Source organism: Passer domesticus, chromosome W (assembly GCF_036417665.1).
Source record: "Passer domesticus isolate bPasDom1 chromosome W, bPasDom1.hap1, whole genome shotgun sequence".
NCBI classification, from domain to species: domain Eukaryota; kingdom Metazoa; phylum Chordata; class Aves; order Passeriformes; family Passeridae; genus Passer; species Passer domesticus.
The window spans coordinates 19,118,301-19,129,215 of NC_087511.1; positions in this window are offsets into that span (position 1 = coordinate 19,118,301).

The window sequence follows — 10,915 nt, forward strand, 5'->3', positions numbered from 1 at the left end:
ATACTTCCAAAACTATCAAGAAGTTAGAGCTTATTAACCACTGATGTTCTTGACACAATGACCACCAAAATTTGGTGCTATTATAGCCAAATCCTGGACTGGGTCTCTAGATAACATTGATAGATCAGGCTAGCATTCTGTTGTCAGTTCCAAAGTTTTAACATGATTAAAGTGTAAAAATCACCTCTATGATACAAATGCAGACCCCAACTTGTTTATATTGTAAGTGAGACTTCTCACTTGTGCTCTTCACAGTGCTAATGAGATGAAAGAATTGTTGAGGTGAACACTCCATGTGTGGAGACACGAGGCTTGACTATTTTTTCAGAAGGCTGATTTATTATCTTATGATAGATATTATATTAAAATACTACATAAAAACTATACTAAAAGAACAGAGAGAAAAGAAGGATCAGAAGGTTTGAAAGTACAAGAATAGAATAGCATAACAAAATCTTGTGACTCTCAGAATCTGATGCAGCTGCATCTGCAATTGGCTCTTAATTAGAAACAACTAACATGCACCAATCACAGATGCACCTGTTGTATTCTACAACAGCAGATAGTTATTGTTTACATTTCTTTCCTGAGGCACTCAGCTCCTCAGGAGGGGAAAAATTCTAGGAAAGGATTTTTCATAAAATATAGCTACAGAGAATAATTTCTAATTCTGAAAGTTAGATGTTTTATTTTAAGTCTTAATAGAAACCTCACAAGCAGCAATGAGTCCAGGGGTATAAACACAAAAATTTCTGATGGTTCAGTTTATCTCAAAGTAGATTTTGCTGATGATGTTCTAACAAGTTTAATTGGATTTTCACTGCCTGAAATGAATATGTTGAAAAATATACCATTTCACATCCAACGCTTAAGCATAGTTTAGAGAAATGTCAAGGATGACTGATAGGTCTCTGACTATAGAGTTGAATCCTTTTTCAGTCTAAAGCCACTGTATTAATTCTACAGGATACAAATGCAAGTCATCTAGAACAATTGAAGAATTGTTTGAATAAATAATATGTGCAAACTTGTAGATTATGCATTGGGAAATATTTAAGGCAAAATTTTCCCTGAAAGACTATTGAAAATTAAATTTTAAAGTTAAGTGGTATGCCTTTTTTCTCTCAAATGTTAGTGGAAAAGTGAGAGGAGATGTCTTAGCAGGAAGGAATTAATTTCTTATTATGAGAATATTTAAATAAATTTTTGAACTTTTTTGGCTTGATTTAAAATATTCATGTATCACTCTTATTCTGCAAAATTCTCTATCTTCTTGACTGGTGATCTGGGTTAAGAGACTGTCAGGAAACAATAAAAAACAAATCAGGTAATTCTTACACTTTTTTCAAGGATGATTATTTACCTGATTTTTAAGAGGTAGCTGTAGGACATGACCAGCCTTGTCTTAAAGTGGTTGAGTACATTTAAACAATAACTGTTTAGATGCAGTCACTTACAATAATGCCAGGAACCTAAAGTGTAGAGAAATTAAAATTTCCTAAATATTCATGTGAGGAAAAAAGTGTATATATAAATGGAATTAAAAGCTATGTACTTATTAAAAAAAACCAAAAAAAGCAACAAACCTAACCCGTCCAACTGTTTCTAACATCACTTACTATCAGAAAAGAATTATTGTATCATACAGGGGACCTATTTTTTGGCATGTTAAGTATTACTAATAATTTTGAACCCACAGCCATCCTTATTCATTAGCTCTTCATGTTTACTAGTCTAACCTTTTCACAATGTAGTCAAATAGTTGTTGTGTTCCAAGGATGATGTACATGTATAATTACATTTGCCTTAATTTTGAATTTTTAAAATTTCTGCTTTTAGATTGTATTTAAAAAAAAACAAGCTTAACAAAGTATAAATGAAAACATTTTGGTGGAAGCTCTTTAGTCACTTTCAAAGGATAATCTACACCTTACTGTGTATAGAGTATCATAAATGGTTTGCTTGGGTTTTGTTCTTTCCTTTTTTCCTTTCCTTTATTTTTTTTCAAAGAATGTAAAATTGGTAGTTAGAAGAGGAGTTGGTTTGGGTTTGGTTTTTTTTTTTTTTTTATTGGACTGTATCTTCTTTGGAAGCCTTTTCATCATCCAAACAATATATGTTAGACCATGGGAAAAATGGAGGGAAGTAGAAGAGGAGAAAACTTTGTAAAGCATAAGCCTTTAAAGGCTTTATTTCATACAGGTAATAAATTATTAATTCCTTGGTTTTTTACCTTGTCCTCCCTTTTCTTTCTCAAAAGAAAACCTGAGCAAGCCATGACTGTGCAAGGCATCTTTGGGTTATTTTCTGAGAGGCTATATTGGGTCTGACTGGGATGGAGTTAACTTTCCTCACGGTGCTGTGCTTTCTGTTTGTAGCTGGAATGATATCCATTATTCAGGCATGTTTTGGCTACTGCTAAGCTGTGCTCACACACCATCAAGGCTGTCTCTCCAACCTTGCCCTGCCCCCAAAGGCTGATAGGCTGGGGAAGGGATTGGGATGGGACAGAGCCAGGCCAACTGACCCAAAAAGATCAAAGGCATCTTCCATACCAGATGATATAATGACCAGCATTAAAAGTAAAAAGGAAGAGAGAGGGGCATTTTAAGTTGTTTGTCTTCTGAAGTAACTGCTATGCATAGTAAAACCCTATTTCCAAGGAAGTGGCTGGACATCACCTGCTCATGGGAAGTAGAGAATAAATCCTTTTGTTTCCTTTATTTTGACATGCAGCTTTTGCTTTTCTTCATTAAACTGCCTTTATCTCAACCCAGAAGTTTCACCATCTTATTTTCTTCCCATCCAGCAGAGGAAGGGAAGTGAGAGAGTGGCTTGGTGGGCACCTGGCTGTCAGTGAAGGCCAACCCACCACAGAGGCTGTTGGAGTCTGTGCATAATTTAGAACTGTAACAGAAAAAGCTTTTGACCAGTGAGAGGTTTGATTTCTTTAGACTTTGCTTCCATTTGGCTTGACATCCAGCAAGGTTTACTGTTCTTCAGTTATTAGCTATAGAGTAGAATAGTTCAGTTGGAAGGAACCTACAACAGTCCTCTAGTCCAACTGCCTGACCACTTCAGGACTGTCAAAAAGTTAAAGCATGTTCTTAAGGGCTTTGTCCAAATGCCTCTTAAACACTGACAGACATGGAGCATTGACCACCTCTCTGGGAAGCTTGTTCTGGTGCTTGACGACCCTCTTGGCAAATAAATGCTTTGTAATGTCAAGTCTGAACCAGGTGCAGTTTGAACCATTCCCACACATCTTGTCACTGGATACCAGACAGAAGAGCTCAGCACCTGTCTCTGCTTCCTCTCTGCTTCTCCTCTTCAGGAAGCTGTAGAGAGCCATGAGGTCACCCCTCAGCCTCCTTTTCTCCAAACTAGACAAACCCAGAGCCCTCAGCAGCTCCTCATAAAACATTCCTTTCAGCCCTTTCACCAGCTTTGTTGCCCTCCTCTGGATGCATTCAAGTACCTTTACATCCTTTTTAAATTATACAGCCCAGAACTGCACACAGTACTCAAGGGGAAGCCAAAGCACTGCTAGATACAGAGACAATAATCACCTCTTTTGACCAGCTGGTTATACTGCATTTAATGCACCACAGAACATGGTTTGCCCACTTGGCTGCCAGGGCTCACTGCTGACTCCAATTGGGCCTGCTGTCAATCAGCACCCTCAGATCCCTTTTTGCAGGGCTGCTCTCCAGCCATTTGTCTCCCAGTCTATACTTGTGCCTGGTGTTTCTCTGTCCTAGGTGCAGAAGCTGGCATGTGTCCCTGTTAAATTTCATGCCACTGATGATTGCTCAATGCTCCAGTCATCTAGATCCCCCTGCAAGACCTCTGGTTCCTGGTAAGAGTCACCAGCACACTTGCTAATGGTGCATTCAACTCCTGCATCCAGATAATTGATAAATATATTGAACAGAATTGAGCTCTGAGGAACGCTGCTGGTGGCCAGTAGCCATATGTAGCCCCATTTGCTACAGTGTTGCGGTATGATGTCATGACTTGCCTCAGTTTCCCCTGGTTTCTCCCTGAAATTTCCTTCCCCAGGTGGGTGTCAATTGAAATAAATGGGCAGGAGATCTTTCTCCTTTTTAATTGTTGCCATGATATTTTAGGGAAAAAGCCTCTGCTGGGATTTTTCCTGTCCTGAGGAGTTGAGAGCCTCAGGAAAGAAATGTAAACAATAACTATCTGCTGCTGTGGAATGCCACAGGTGCATCTTCCATTGGTCCATGTGGATTGTTTTCAATCAGTGACCAATCACAGCCACCTGTGCCAAGGCTGTGAGCAGTCACAGGATTTTTGTTATTCATTCCTATTCTATTCTTGTCTTTGTAGCCTTCTGATCTTCTCTCTGTTCTTTTTAGTATAGTTGTAATGTAGTATTTTAGTATAATACATAACATAATAAATCAGCCTTCTGAGCAAAATGGAGTCAAGCCTCGTGTCCTCACACAAGGGGTTCTTGCTGAAGCAAGATTTAATGCCTTTATTAAGAAGAATCAGCTCAGGTGCGGAGAAATCGACTGGTTGCGCCCACACCGCCGCTGCTCCCAGGTGTGGCACAGGGAAGGAGGATGATGCAGCTTTGTCCGCTGGTCTGCAGGCAGAGCTCAGGATTCTGTCCTCACGGGAGAGTAGCAGATTCCTGCCTTTTTGTCTAACACCCCGGGGTGTCTCTTTAATCAGCATCTTTTCAGGTTAGGGTGAGAAGCAAAAAAGGATCCAAGCAGGTACAGGACTACGCTCCCATCCTTAGACGTCACTTAGGTCACTTGTTGGCTCGTAATTTTAGGGGTTTTTCCTGTAAAAACTGTAAAACTATAAAAATTCGGGGCGCAATGCATTTCTCATCTGCATACTGGCTCTGATGTCACTGCTATTCTCTTTGTACTTGGAGGGTTTGTCCTGGTGTCTTCTTGGCAAGCGGCCAGCATCAGGGGAACAATGGTTAATCACCGGCCATTAACAGGTAATTGAAGAGCTCCTCTTTAGTAGTGAAACTAAAGAGGTGTGACTGGTCTGACTTGTTTTTAACTCTGCAACTAAAAAAAATACAACTTTCTATTCATAACATCAATCACCTCTCCTTTTCCCCACCCTTGACCCCTGCTGGGCACTGTCTATCAAACCAGAAATTCCAAGGAGAGCATCGAGCAATTGGCAGGTTCAAAGGATGCTCTCCACCCCCTGGGGGGCCATTGGCCTATCCAGGTGTCCCTCTCACCTGAGGCCCCCCTCCCCCTGTACCTGGTTGGTGCTCCTTGTGTTCCCTCCCCCTCTGCCCAGGTAAAAGAGCAAGCAGAGCACGTGGTCGCGGTTCTGGTGGAGAGTTCTGTTGGGAGAGTTCAGTGGAATTGTTGCAAGATTCAGAGTCCATGCCACAAAAATAAAAACTCTCCATCAGGACCCACTCCTTTCTTCACATCGCCTTAAAGATTTCTCCAGCTCAAGAAGGCCTGAGGAGTGACCCCCTCAACAGCAAGCTCCAGCCCGCAAACTCTGAAGCTTGGGGCATGCCCAGGCTTGTCTCCACGTGCCCAGCTGTGACCACAGGTACTGAATAGCGTCTCTGGGGAGGAAGGACCACAGGTGCCGCTATTTGGTCAGCAGCCGGGGCCAGACAGACCAGGGCAGTCCCATCTGTAATATTGGTAAACTCCAATACTACAGCCATTTGAGCCCTGCCCTTCAGTCAGTTCTTTACTCACTGCTGTGTGTACCTGCTCATACCACAGCTGGACAACTTCTCCAGAAAGATGCTGCAAGGGTCAGTATCCAAATCCTTCCAAAAATCAGAAAAACTGCATCTACCACCTTCCCTTCATTCTACTAGGCGGGTGACCTTATTGTAGAAGGATATTAGATTAGATCGACAGGCCTTTCCTTTTGTGAACCCATGTTAACTGTTCCTGATGACTGCATTGTCCTTTACATGTCTTTCAATAGCACCCAGTATAATATTTTCCATAGTTTTCCCAGGTACTGGGGTTAGCTTAATAGGTCTGTAGTTTCCTGGGTCTTCCCTCAAGCCTTTTTTGTATATTGGAATAATGCTGGCTAGCTTTTAGTCAGCAGAGACCTCCCCAGACTCCAAAGACCTTTGGTCAGTGTCCTGCTGATCAAGAGGGGTCCTGCTGTAACATCTGTAGTTATATTTTATGAAAAATCCTTTCCTAGGATTTTTCCCGTCCTGAGGAGCTGAGAGCCTCAGGAAAGAAATGTAAACAATAACTATCTGCTGCTGTGGAATGCAACAGGTGCATTTTTTATTAGTCTATGTAGATTGTTTTCAATTAGTGACCAATCACAGCCACTTGTACCAAGGCTGTGAGCAGTCACAGGATTTTGTTATGCATTCTATTCTATTCTTGGTCTTTGTAGCTTTCTGATCTTTCTTCTCACTCTGTACTTTTAGTATAGTTTTAATGTAGTATTTTAATATATTATATAACATAATAAATCAGCCTTCTGAACAAAATGGAGTCAAGCATCGTGTCCTCACACTTGGGGAGTCAACCAAGACAAGAAACATCCACTAGCTCTTTCAGTACTCTGGGATGAATCCTATCTGGCCCTATGGACTTATGAACACTCAACTGATACAGCTGGTACCTTACATTTTCAGTGTGCACAAATGGAAAATCACTGTTCCCGCAGTTGTGGTCCTCCAACTCAGAGAACTGGACAGCCCAGGATCTATGAATATTATTAAAGACTTATTAAATATATTCACTCTCAAATTGTAAAAGAAGGCAGTGACTAGACCAAAGATATGGTAAGATTCCAAATAAACTAGGCTGGCCCAACCAGGTTGAGGATTAGCCTAATCCTTCCAGATACCAATTTGGCCACAGTGATACATGTGTTTATAACCCAGTAACTTGTTTCTTGTTGAATGAAGATAACATCCTAAGAAAGCAACAGTTAGTTGTAATAATATCATCTTAAAGTACCAGTTCGGAATATTAAAGGATAAAGGATTTCTAGTCTAGGACCAATACTGTGATTTCACACTTCAAAAAATATATTTGTTTAGGTCATATCAGAAGGAGAATCTTCACAGAAGTTGAGTATGGAGCACTTTCAAATAGAACATTAAATATAACATTTATAAAGAAATATAACCCCATTTCTTAATATCTTTTGTGTGGGATGCATCACAAGCTGATTCGTTATATACCCTGCACCAGCACCAATCCCATGAGCGGTTGTATGTGTCTCAGCCCTGCCTTGGAACCACCCCTCTGCCCAGTTCTGCTGCCCAAAAGGTGGCCTCTGAGGACTTGCATTCCAGGATGGCTACAAGACAATGCTGTAGCTGTTTATCTCATCACCAGGGGAACACTCCCTTACAGGGAGTCCTGTCTCTGGCATTCCTGCTTCCAGACAGTTCAACCCCTTCTGCATTAGGGCCTTCTTGCCCTACGTGGCAGATCTTTTCTTGGTCACAGATTATCACTGCCAAGCAGTTACAATTTCACTTTCCCCTTCACTTGCTATAATAATTTCAAACATTTCTGTTTGGAATAAAATCTTAGTAACTGTTAAGTCACGGGGGGGGGGGGGGGGGGGGGAACACCACAGGAGACAATGACCACTCATCCCAGTGTTTATGTGACAAGAGAGATTTTACTTCCCAAGCCCTCCCTTATATAGTGCATTTGAAAGACCCGGTCTGGATGCTCTCATTGGTTTGAACTCCACGCCCCTTCAGGTTGTGGCCAGTGAGATGCCTGCAGCCTTGGGAGATATTTGATTGGACAAGACCCCTGTCAATCACGGTAACATCTCACACTTCTGGTCTATAAAATTTTGTGAATTGCTCTCTGTCACCCATCTGCAAGGGCCCTTTGCAAACAGGGTGACAGAGGACAGCACTGGAGCTGCATCATTCACTTCCAGGACCTATTAGGGGAGAACTCAGGCCACAGGCATTATGCTTATTGATTACAAATTACAATTTATCTCTAAAAGCAGAAATCTATTTAATCCTTAACTCATTTCACCCTTACAGAAAAACCCAAATATTAAAAAACAACCTGTAACCCATTTATCCCTTGCAGAAAAACCCAACTCTCAGAAAACGATCTGTAAACAGGAAAAGAGTTTGTAAACATGAGAAATAATTTGTAAACATATCAAGTCCTTATATGAACTGTCCATGAGGTAGGTGATCATTTGTGATATCGTAGGGTTATTGTACTGTTATATGATTTATTGTAAAATGTGAGAACATCATACTACTTAAGACTCAAAAGAGGGGCATGTACCTTCACTCCAAACTTTTTTCCCCTTTTTTCTTTGTATAATAAATAAAAATAGGAACAAAACATGGAATTTGAATACTATTACTTAGGTGGTTACTGAGGGGGTCTCTTTTTCACTATGAAGACTTGAAAAAAACCTCTCCCGGATGAGGTTTTCTCATTTATCCAAATGGAAAAAGGGTTTAACTTATGCAAAGTTTAATCTAGGTTTACTAATATATTTTTCTGTACCAGCCAGGTTCATGGTTTGATTAGGGCCATGAACTTGGTTGGGAGAGGTTTTCTGTATTTATAGTTTAAAAACAAGCTTTTATTAATACCTAGTGCAAGAAGAATTTTTAACATGAATAAGAGTGCAAGCAATATACTTTTTTCCCATTGTTAGAAATTAGAAATTTTGTTATTGACTTTAACAGATGACTTTTAACTTTTAAAATTATGACAAGTGGCAGAATTTCACTTAAAAAACTTTGCAACTGAAATTTGCTTATGGTAAATTGATGTTCTATATGTACCTCAGTGGATATTCTTTGAATCTTACCCATTTGTCTTGAAGCAATGCAAGAATACTTACTAGGAGTACTAAGAAAAGACATGTTAATACACATACTAGGGTTTCTTTAAGACACAGTAGTACCTGCCTGAGACAGAAATGTAATATTTTCCCAATAACTTTAGCAGAACTAGCAATCTCAGGCTTATCAATTTTGGTTTTAGCAAATGCAAACAACAATAATAAATATTGTACTATGAACTCTAAGGCAGATTTTACAAACAGTTGTATGTTTTTGTAACTTTTCTGTGATAACCCTTTGATATTTTTACTCTTGGCATATGTTATTAGTTTATTAGAGTCTTTGGAATATGATAACCTTGATATATCAGGAGGCAAAGTGGTCGTGAGGCTCCTGAGAGGTGGAAACGCAGTGTTTGTTTTTCTCCTCACCATCCATTTGCAGGGAAAAGCTGGCTTCTCGCTGGACTGGGTGAGAGGGTGGTTTGATTTCAGCTGTTGTGATGCAGTCATCCCATGTATCCGGCCCCATCTCTTCGGGCAGACTTGATTGTTTCTGCTCTCACGGCACCAAACCTTTGCATGCTTTTTTCCTCTGCCTTTAGACGGACAGGCTCCTTGCAAGGGCTTTTCCCTCGCTCTGCTTCTGGGTTTGACGTGTGCAGGAGCTCCTGGTGGTGACATTCCCAGACCCACCCTTGGGGGCAAGGTCGGAAATGGGGCCACTCCCACTGGAGGCGCGGCTGTGTTCCATGGAGGTTGGCTTGGGTGCGGGGCCCTGCCCCCTGATGCAGGCAGGATCGGGGGAGTAGGCACATCCCCCAATGTAGGCGTGGCCAGGTTCCACGGAGGCGTGGCTTTGGACCCAGCCCACTTGGTCTCCGGAGGGGGCAGTCTTGGCGTTTCCATGGTGATGGGAAGTGCGGGCGGCCCCGTAGCAAATGGGGGGGGGGGGGGGCGGGGCGGTCTCAGCGGCCGCATGGCACGGTGTTTCGGGGCGGGGGGGGGTACGAACGGCCGCCATGTGGTCTGGTCCCCCAGAACAGGGCGACATGGTGTGCGCGCCTGGATTGGCAATATTAGTGGCCCAAGGTGGCTGTATTGTGATTACAGCAGTCCGGAGTGGACACGGGGCATCTCGGAGCTGTCGGGGCTACGGCGGCCTCCATCTCTCCACGTGACTGGATTGCGCAATCGGCCCCTTCGCCTCCTAGGGACAGTGCTGGCATTCGCGGCACGGGCAGCCCTCGGATTGTCTCCTTTTTCTGGGATTCCCCCACTCCCCGGAGCTGTGCCACTCCCCACGGTCGCTCCGCAGCAGTCAGCCAGAGTCCTACTGGTGCAGGGCCCCTTTTCGCAGCCACCGGGTCCCTCCGGCTCTCTGGGTAGTGCCGGCTCCGACGCGGGGTTGCACAAAGAAGCAGAGCCCGTTTACTGTAATTAATCTCTCTTTTTAAAATTAAGAAAATCCATACCTTTAAGGTGGAGTTTTCTAGTGTTGTAGTCCAGGGTCCCATGGTCTAGATAATGATTCTAGTCCACCAAAACAGAGTTTGAAGCCACATAGCACTTTCCTCTGTCTTCTGAGAGGATTTTTTGCCACAGATTTCCACTGCCTGCTGTAGATTCACCCCAATTCCGCTATCTACCCAACAAAGTCCCAGTTGTACAGCGTGCTGGCTCTCCCGCCATTCTGGCTATCACGCCGCTTCGCAGTATTTATGCTGTCTTTATTGGGGTTCTGGACTGATTTCCAGCTTTTACACCATTCCGGCTTTTATGCCATTTGTCTCCTTTGCTCTGTGCCAGGCTACGGCTAAATCCTGATCACTTCGTGGGTCACCACGTGTTAAGTCACGGTGGGTAGGGGAGCGGTGCAGCAGACAATGACCACTCGCCCCAGTGTTCATGTGGCGAGAGATTTTACTTCCCAAGCCCTCCCTTATATAGTGTATTTGAAAGACCCGGTCTGGATGCTCTCATTGGTTTGAACTCCACGCCCCTTCAGGTTGTGACCAGTGAGATGCCTGCAGCCTTGGGAGATATTTGATTGGGCAAGACGCCTGTCAATCACAGTAACAAGGGAAGTGACTTTAAGCTTTTCTTTGTAGGTAGA